The sequence below is a fragment of the Chlorocebus sabaeus genome, chromosome 4, assembly GCF_047675955.1.
Source record: "Chlorocebus sabaeus isolate Y175 chromosome 4, mChlSab1.0.hap1, whole genome shotgun sequence".
Lineage (NCBI taxonomy): Eukaryota > Metazoa > Chordata > Mammalia > Primates > Cercopithecidae > Chlorocebus > Chlorocebus sabaeus.
The window spans coordinates 65,552,363-65,562,459 of record NC_132907.1 but is presented as its reverse complement, the minus strand read 5'-3'; positions in this window follow the sequence as shown (position 1 = coordinate 65,562,459).

Genomic DNA, 10,097 nt, shown 5'->3' with positions numbered 1-10,097 from the left:
AAGTATTATTTTTAATTTAATGCAGATAACTGGATTTTGGATAGCTTCTTCAATTTTAGATTTATTCTTTGTCTCCAACTTCCAGTGTTTTCGTATCACTCCCTATCAGAAAATGTGTCTTAGGAATTTTTGCAATCGATTTTTTTTTTTTATACAGACACAGTTAAAATATGTATGTACACTTTTGAAAACTTTTAAAACAAAATTTTGTTCTCTTATATTTTTGTTGATTTTTTTATCAGCTGTCAAATGATTTTGAATTTTAGAATGTGCTAATGAAATAATTAACTATTCCCAGAATCATAATATCAAGTGGTGGTTTTGTTTTTGAATGGGATATACATATATATATTTCATGAATTCTGCACAAAATAGGTAATAAATATATAAATCCAGATGTTAATTCGATAGAAAAATAGTGAGAATACATAATGTAATATAATATGAAGTATCCACTACCTCATTCTAATTTCAAACTTTTAATCATAGTTTCTAAGTACTGGTAATATCTGTATGAGACTAGTATTTTTGTATAAACACAATGTAGTAAAAGTATTGTTTTGTGACTTTTATCTTCAATTCATGTTAAATATAACGTGATTTCCTGCTTTGTTCTCTTTACATTTCAGTAGTAATTAAGCCTGAAGAGCCTACTAGTATTCCTCTTAAAATAAGATGAATATTAAGTCCCTAATTGATTAACAAAATGTTTCAAAGGAAAGCATTGAGTAAACCTTTTTAAAACATTTATTCAGAAAAAAATGAAGAATTCAATGTTTATAATAAAAAATTCCACATAGATTTAAAAAGAAATTTTCTTAGGCCAGAAGTTCGAGGTCATTTAACTTTGCCAAGGTCTGGAATTTTATTCTCAAACATACTTGAAACTAACTCATATAACTTTGAGTGTCCATCAAATTTTTACAAGAGACATGAGTTGAAATTACCTGTCATAATAATGGGTATTTATCAAAATGAATTTGGATAGCTTCTTTAATTTTAGATTTATTCTTTGTCTCCAACTTCCAGTATTTCTGCATTACTCCCTATCAGATTTCTCTCACTTCTATTTTTGAGAGCATATAGTTTTGTCATCGTCTAATGTGAGAGTATTATGAGTATTATTAGTCTTACCAGAAGATTTTTTTTCCTCTGGAAAATTATGACATTTTAAAAAAATATCAGATTTCAATATCTCTCTAATAATAGGAATTCTAAAATAGAAACTAGGAATTGCAATACCTATTTCTTGGTGTGCTGGATATTTTCTTTGATCTCTTTATCCTTTTTCATACAGTCTGTGACCTGAGGCACTGATCTTTATGCAAGGTGTCATTAAGCTTTCTGCTTTCTTATTCTTACTAAATTCAGTTCACCACAAGAACCAAGAGGAGACCAGAAACGGGAAGAGAGTGAAGCCAGGACATTAACACTAGGACTTCTCCCTACCTTTTGCTATGAGTTACCGATGTCTCTCTACGGGAGGTGATATTGCTTGTGAGATAGCCTCTTCAGGGTATGTGCTCACTCCCTTGATCTCCCTCTGCTCCCTGGTATTGCAAAGGCTAAGTACTTTGTTGCTGTTTGTCAGTTTTCCCTTTCCTTATGCACAACTTTGGAAATAGTCCATTTATTCAACTTTCTTTTATCAATTACCCTACTTTCATGTGTAAACTTTTCCAGATGAAACTTTACTGTTGCAACTACTTAACCCGTGATGGGTTGTTAAAAACAAAGCTACAAAACAAGCTACAAAAACAAGCTAAGTTCATATCCACAAGAGTTAATCTTACATTCTAAACTAAAAATATTTTTAAATATATACATAATCTTAATATTTTAGGTTGAGAAATAATTCCAGGCTATAAATACACATCATCAAAAGTAGATCTAGCTTTTTTTTTCTTTTTTTGGAGCAAGTTGCCCCGTCATAGCATGTGTTTGGAATATTCTGTTTTGTCCCCCAAATCTAATCACCTTTCTTTATCTTTCTGTGTGTCCTGTACCTGATGTTGTCCCAATGTTCCATTTCAGTTCCCTTGCTCTCTGCTTCTAGCTGATGTTGGTCAATGGCTAGCATCAACAGCTGATAAGAATAAAATAAAAGGATACTTAGGGATATTTATTCTGGATGCTCCTTCCCTGTAATTTTTCAGTGTTAAGGAGGGTTAAAAGTTTCCCAGTATTGCGAGATGCTGGATGCTTCAGCATCTTTTGATGTTTTCCTTACCCTTACCCACACTTTAGTAACCATCTTTTCCATAAATGCTATTCGGTTACCAATTGGTGTTTGTCATCACTTTTCTGCTGGAATTTTGAACAAGTTAGCATCTGATTCATTTACAAATTGATTTTTTTTTAATATGATGTTTGCATCATAAAATAATGTAATAGTTTTCCTTTTTTATAGTAGGGGAGTAGAAAATTTTAAACTTATAAAATGGGCACTTTTTGTATTCCATAGTCATAAAAACAATCTAAAAATTTTATTTTTACCCCCAAATTGCCTTAAATCTAAAATGCAACACACAATATTTCAAAAACAACAATTAAAGTATAAGCCAACATGAACACAAACAGAGGATTCCTATCAAGGGAGTTGAGGGTTAGGATGATTGTATGTCCAGTATATCCAGAGATGTTTCATTTTACACAGTATCAAAATTAAATTCACAACAGTTTCCCTGTTCACTATATAATATATCCCACGAAGACATTTAGTTTTATGGTCACTGTAATAATATGACAGTATTATTTTAATATATTAGAAAACATGATATATATTGTGTATTATTTAGAGCAATTTTAGGCTAAGGTAATTGTTGAAGTCAGAAGTTGGATTCATTCATCTTTCAAAGCTACCAAGAAAGTTGTTTTAGATTACATATAAGTTCTCCCCCCATGTGGGTGAGTCTGTAATGCAGGGTGAATGATCTACAAAGATATAAGGAAATATACTTATTATGTTAAATGTTAAATTGTCTTTTTTTGAAAAACAATTATGTACCCTTTTGTGGCATGCAATAAATTATGATGAATGCTAAAGTTAATTTCAAAAAGATGTAGATTTTAATGAAAAATGGATGTGTCTGTAATAAAACTTCTGAGGGTACACTAAATTTGGCATATGTTTAATAAATATAATATTGGGTTTGATATATTTCTAATTTTAGAACATCAAATGATTTAAAAACTTAGACCAGCTTAAAAATTTTTCGCAAACTTCAACACTCCTATATATGAACTTTTATCTTTTATATAAACCAAAAAACTAAAAATTAAAAAGCACCCTACCTATATAAAAGTTTGTCAGTTTCTTCTCCCCTTGTAGAGATGATGTGTTAGTGATTCTGCTTAGAGAAATATTTTGAATTTTCCAACAGTTATTTTAGTAGCCTTTGGGAGTCTAATCTGATTGGAGGAGGTTCAGCATTCCTTGTGTAATTTAAGAATAATTGTGACAAGTACCCTTTGACACATTATATTTAGTAAATGCCTTAAAATATTTGAAGGATGTCAAAATATATCAATCTTTTCAAATACAAAACTCTGTCAAAGACTAAGAATGTAACAATTAATGTGATGTAGTTCTTGAAGTTATATAACAAATGGCTTTCACATGTTCATTTTTAAAATCAGTAGGAGTGTATCTTTAGATGCAATTCATTAATACATTCTTAAAATTAAATGCCGCCATTGTCCTATGTGAAAAAGATATTCCATTTCATTTCTTGTAAGTTTTTTCTCCCTTTCACTTTAGATGCATGAAATTAGTAATGACATTTATAATGCATTAAAAAGCTTTGGTCTTTAGAGAGAACTATATCCATTCTATGTTAAAGTAAAATAGTTCAAAATTAGATGAAAGCATCTAATTTCCTTCTTTATACGGATAAGTGTGCTGGTTTTCTATTTGTTGCTTCTAAGCTCCAAATTTGTTCTTTTTACCCACTCTGTTAAAAAGGAAAGTGGCTTTTTAAAAACAAAAATTTTGACAACTGATAATGAAACTGTGTCAGTGGAGGGTACTAGTGAGATATTAAAGCCTATAGAAAAAAGAAAAGAACTCCGCTTCCTGGTTCTGATGTACTCACTTGGCAAGTTCCTGAGGCATACATGGCTTCCCCCTGCACAGGGTTCCTGCTCTTCTCGCAGCTTATCCAGGGGACTTGGTTCCTGCAACACATTGTGGCCATCAATTCCCAGTGGCCGCCAGCTCCCCTTGGCATCCAAATTTAGGCAATTATACAGCAAAGAACCTCCAGAGAAGCTACTCATGAACAGCCTTCCCTGGCGTACTTGAGGCGGACTTCCAGCCAGCGCCATTAACATGGTACCACAGCAACTTCTTTGCCATCCAAGAACCACAGGCACATCCTGGATCTTATCCCCAAAGACATAGTTTTTCCTTGGAATAGTGGTTGCTTCTCATATCTGCTGTTCCTATATTCTTCACAGTTCGCATTACTTCTTAAGCAGCAATTCCCACATGACTTTAATCTTCTATGTTAAAAACTATGTAATTTTCCTGTTCAAATCACTGTGCGGCTTCTCTTTTTTCCTTGGGCGCAGACTGAGTCAATAAGTAATTTGGCAGCACAATTCACTAATTGACATTTCTTTCTGCACTTGTCTGAATGCTTGTTTATGCTAAAAGATTTGGGAACGAATGTTCATAGTAGCCCTATTCATAAATATCCAGACAAACAAAAAGGAAACAACATAAATGTCCATCAAGTTAGAATGAATAAGTGAATTTCATGCCAATTACAATGTCGTATGTTATAAAGGACATTTTACCAATTGTTTTCCCAGCAACTGAATAATACTCTGTCTCTCTTGAAGGAGGGTAATGTGTCTCGAAATTTATAGATAGTAGGAGAGGTTAGTTATAACTTCGACACACACTCTAACAAATAGATCTTGGCCATTGACCTAGGTATATCCAACCATTTGCCTACATGTGAGTCTGTGAATGTTGAGGTAATAATGAAAAGTCTTGTCATTTGGAATTTCCTCCAAAAGCGTCCTGAAAATCTCCAGTAGCAACAGCACTACAAAGGACATCGTAAGCAGCTCATTCAGAGTCTGAGACACAATAGGGTTTACTTGGGTGCTTCCAAATATGGTAACAAAAATAAACCAGCTAAAGGGCTAGTCAAAGGTTGAGAGTTATGGTTTATTAAGAGAGGAAATAAATTATAACTATAGCCTTGGAAGTAGTTCCTACACAGGGATTCTAGCTTATGGACCTAACCTTCATTTTCACATCATTTTTTAAGGTTATGGATGGAGATCACACTGGGGCCTCCAAAACAGAGGGTCAATCAGTGTAGCATGAGCACATTTGAAAGGTAAAATGGGTGGACAATCAGCACTGTCTCAGCCCCCTCTGAGTGCAGTTGAAGCCACATATTTCATGAATACTGGAGCTTTCTACCTCCAATACTTGTGTCTCTCTGCTCCTGCTTATCAGATTCAGCACTTCCTACAGCACCAAGAGAGCTAGTCAGGTCCCCTAGTTTTAGTCCTAGAATGCTTGGAATTTAATGTTGCCAAAGTCAATATTCAACTAGTGAGAGACAACAAACAGGCTGGATGTTTCAATCTTCTCATCTTTCCTTACAACATTGCTGAGGTATACAGTTTCTCTGACATTCCTGGGAAGACAGCTTCAGTTACCCACCTCATTAAACCACTCACAAAATTACCCTTTATTGGCTATTCTCTCTTCTCTCTGTTACTTTATTCTACTCTCTCACTTATATTTCCTGGATCACTTACCAAAAATACACCTGTGCATAGTGTTTGTTTCAGGATTGCTTCTGGGTAAAACTAAACTAAGATGTCTCTAGTTGTGTTGAAAATAAAACAACAAACTTACATTAAATATTAATTTGGGTTGTAGAACTACATACCTATGTATTTGTGTATCAACATCAACAACATATGTGTTTCAGTACATAGTTTTGTGCTTTCTTCTTTGCAATTCCAATGTCTCATGTCAGAACCCCCTATATTTGGCCGGGCGCAGTGGCTCAAGCCTGTAATCCCGGCACTTTGGAGGCCGAGACGGGCGGATCACGAGGTCAGGAGATCGAGATCATCCTGGCTAATATGGTGAAACCTCGTCTCTACTAAAAAATACAAAAAAAAACTAGCCGGACACGGTGGCGGGCACCTGTAGTCCCAGCTACTCGGGAGGCTGAGGCAGGAGAATAGCCTAAACCCGGGAAGCAGGAGCTTGCAGTGAGCTGAGATCCGGCCACTGCACTCCAGCATGGGCGACAGAGCAAGACTCCGTCTCAAAAAAAAAAAAAAAAAAAAGAACCCCCTATATTGTGCAAAGTGAAATATTCAAAATCCCATGTAGCCACATCTAGGATTTGTCTCTAACAGGTATAGTTATATCATTGTAACATTTCATCTTTTAATATAAAAGTAGTAATTCCTCTTGCTTTGGGGACGTAATGTTAAAATTGCTGCTTTTAACTTTTAGTGCGTTTTTGAAAAAGGAATAGAGAATTACGTATTAAGACCAGGAACTAATCTCTCATAAACTGAACAAATTTAAAGAAAAGTCCACTGCTGTCAATAACCATCCCTTTAAGGACACTGTAAAATCAGTTTATTAATGAGGGTTCTCAGTGTAAATATTGGCATGTTCGAATATTACGTTATTTTGTAATCAGAGACATGATAATAGCTTAATTGGGAGTTTATAGAAATCTAATTTTGATAGAAAATTATATTAAAATTATGAATGAAAACTCTGTTTTGAGTCTATATATGTACACTGTGACTATAACTACGTAAGACAGATAAGAGTAATTTTTTTATTTCAGAAAATCTAGGGTAACCTGGAATTTATATATAGTTAAATGTAAACAAAATATGTGAATACATATTTTGTATTAAATGAGAGACAATTTTAATTATCTTTTAACTATCTAGGAAAAGCAAAGTTCTGGAAATAAATACTTCAACAAATTAATATTTACTATTTTCATTACTAGAACTTTGAAGATTATTTCACTGTAGATGTCTATATTTTGTGAATTTTCTTAATAAACTTCAGAGTATGTAACATGTTTTTTAACAGTTTTAGGGTAGACATGATTAAATAACTATTTAATTTGTAAATATGTATTTGACTATGTAGCAACCATTTTTCTCCTCCTCTGCAACTAAAATGAAATCTATATTAATCTCTAAACGTGGCTCTCTTTTTCCATATTGTATCTCGTATAATACTGGTGTCCACTAACACTTTCTGCAATGATGGAAATGTTCTCATTTCTGTTCTGTTCAGTAGAGTGGTTGCCAGCCAGTTATGATGAGTCCTTGAAGTGTGGCTGGTGTGACTGAGCACTAAATTTTAAATATTTTAATAAATTGAATTTTAAATTTAAATAACTACCAGCTATTTAGGTAAATAACAAGTTATTTAGGTAACTATCAGCTACCATATTGGACAGTACATTTTTCTATGACTAAAAAACACGTGCAAATAACAACTTTGAATTACAATGAGAATTGCTATTAGAAAAGTAGAGGTTGATCTGCTGTTACACATGAAAACATCCTGAGCCCAGAAAATACAAAGTCCATTTAACTGACACAATTCAGGTTTCATTATTTTTCTGGTGTATTTCATCAGCAGATTTGAATACTAAGGAATTACTTAATGGCATTAAATATGCACATTATGTCTGCGGATTTTACTTTTCTGTTTTGTGGTTTGGAAGTGCAAGTGGCGTTTGAATTCACAGTAAAACTTAATGTACCTTTGTGAATGAATGCAACTGTGTTTCTAATTGAACACATTAAGATATTGAACTATTTTATTGAACTAATAAAAAGTCTAATATTAAGTTAGCAATATGTCATTATATGCTTAGAGGAATTGAATGAATAGTTTAATTTAATATTGAATACTTTAAAACAAGAATACATGTATTACAATTTAAAATGATTACTATTGCTGGTTCAAATGAGCTAGTAAGTTTTATACCTATGTGAGCATATTGAATTCTCTAGAAAATCTTCAGCATAAGAGTTTTTCTTTCTATACCTGTATCATGTATAGATACAATTTTTAGTATACATAATATGTAATTTTTGCATATATAATATGTAATTGATTATATAGTTATTTCACTAAGATATCACTATAAAATGACATTTCCTATTATATATGCAAATTACATGGGTGCACTTTATCATATTCATCACAGAAATGAAGGAATTATCTTAGTGGGCAAATATTATATTTACTCTCCATGACATAGTATTAGGAGAGCAGCATAGTGAGAATTTTATATTTCTTATTTTTGTAATATTAAGTAAATCACTGTAGCATTCCTGAACATTACTTGGAAAATGTTAATTAATTAGATAATTTTGTGTTAATCTAAGATTTCAAAGGAGATAAATAATGAATTAAATTATAATATAAATAATAATCCTATGTGGTATGTATCTGTATATGCATAAGGCAGATTTAATCTTGAGAAAAGCATGGAGCTTGTATATCTTGGGAATATTATAGTAGTACGCTCATTTACTTTACATGCAGCAATTTGGTCCCTTTGCTTTAGTGTAATGTTACGCTTCAGGATAAATTAAATTTCTTTAGAAAAGCTAATAAATGAAAAACTTTGGTAACTGCGGGTGCTCCTTAGACCTTCAGCAGCTTCTACCTCCAAGATACATTTGTCATAAGTGATCTGAATACATTTTTTGATGTTTTACTGCTAACATATTTCAGTCTTCATCCTGCTCTCTTTCCCTTCCACCCCATGTCTGGGAACGCTAAGAAAGCCTGGATGTTCCTTTCTTTGGCACTAGTCGGGGTTCAAATAGTGTAAGTGCCTGCCCATATGGGAATCCCCACTCTGGCCCTGTCTTCTGTCCATGAGCGAAAACTCCAAACCAGTCCTCTTTCCCTGCTTTCTCAAGCCATTTCTGGAACTGCTTGTGAGCCACCATGCTCTCTCCAGAAAGCCTCAGTGGGTGAGTAATACACCTTTTCATACTCTTCATGTGTGTGTGTGGCATCATCCACTTCCACATCTAAACCAAATTTTTGAGTTGTGGTATATCCTATACGTTAATAGTGATGGCAACAATTGGCAAATGATCTGGGTAGCTAGTGATGACTACCGCCGCTGGTGAGCCTTCTTCCCTTGTTTGCTTGCCAACTGGCTTGGCTGCCTGCTAGCGAGCCTGCAGTTGGAGCTGTTTCTTGCCGGCAAGCTTGAACTTTGAACTGTGCTACTTTGTGCTGTATTTGCTGAATTCTACCCAACCTCTGTTATAGATTTAAAACTCCGAAGTCATAAATTTTGATAACTTCTATTTAGGAACAGAAGGATAGAATTGAATCTCTCTTTACAGTGCCCCTGGGTCATACATATTAGCCTGGACCTATTTATGTATCTTCGATGAAATTTTTCATCTCAGTTCCAGCATAAGCCTTGTTTGACATTAGACTCAGGCGAGTGACCCTTATCCTATGACCACTGCTTCTGTGTCTCAACCTGGTGCTGGCTCCATTTTATAGAGAGGTCAGGTGAAAAACTTACACGATGTGTGATATATGGTCCCATCAGACAGCTGGTTGTGTAGAGGGGAGGAAGAAGAGTCAGTATTTAGATTTCTGAGTTCCACTTTCTTAAAAGCAGAAGGATCACTAGAATTCTACAAAATAAATTTTGCTGTTTCTCCTGCTACCTAAGTCTCTATCAGAAAAAGATCTTGAGTTTCAGGATGATAAGGAAAGCATACATGAACTAAGAGTTTAATTCAGCCATTTTTATTAGGGAGGTGTTTAACCCTGGTGATATTGATTCCAGCCTATTTGAAGGGAGAAATATAAATATGAGCTCGGTAACAGTAATTATAAAAAGCAAAGAAAATAATAAGAAAATTCTATCTAAATAGAAATCTAAGATTTGCTACAATAATGTATGTAGCTAACTGATAAAAAGGCAGAGATTGGCTTTTGTGCTTCTGAGACATAGGTTCTAATTTAACTAGCAGCTGCCGAAATGCACAACTGAAAAGCCATCATGGCCTTAATTAACATTGGGGCT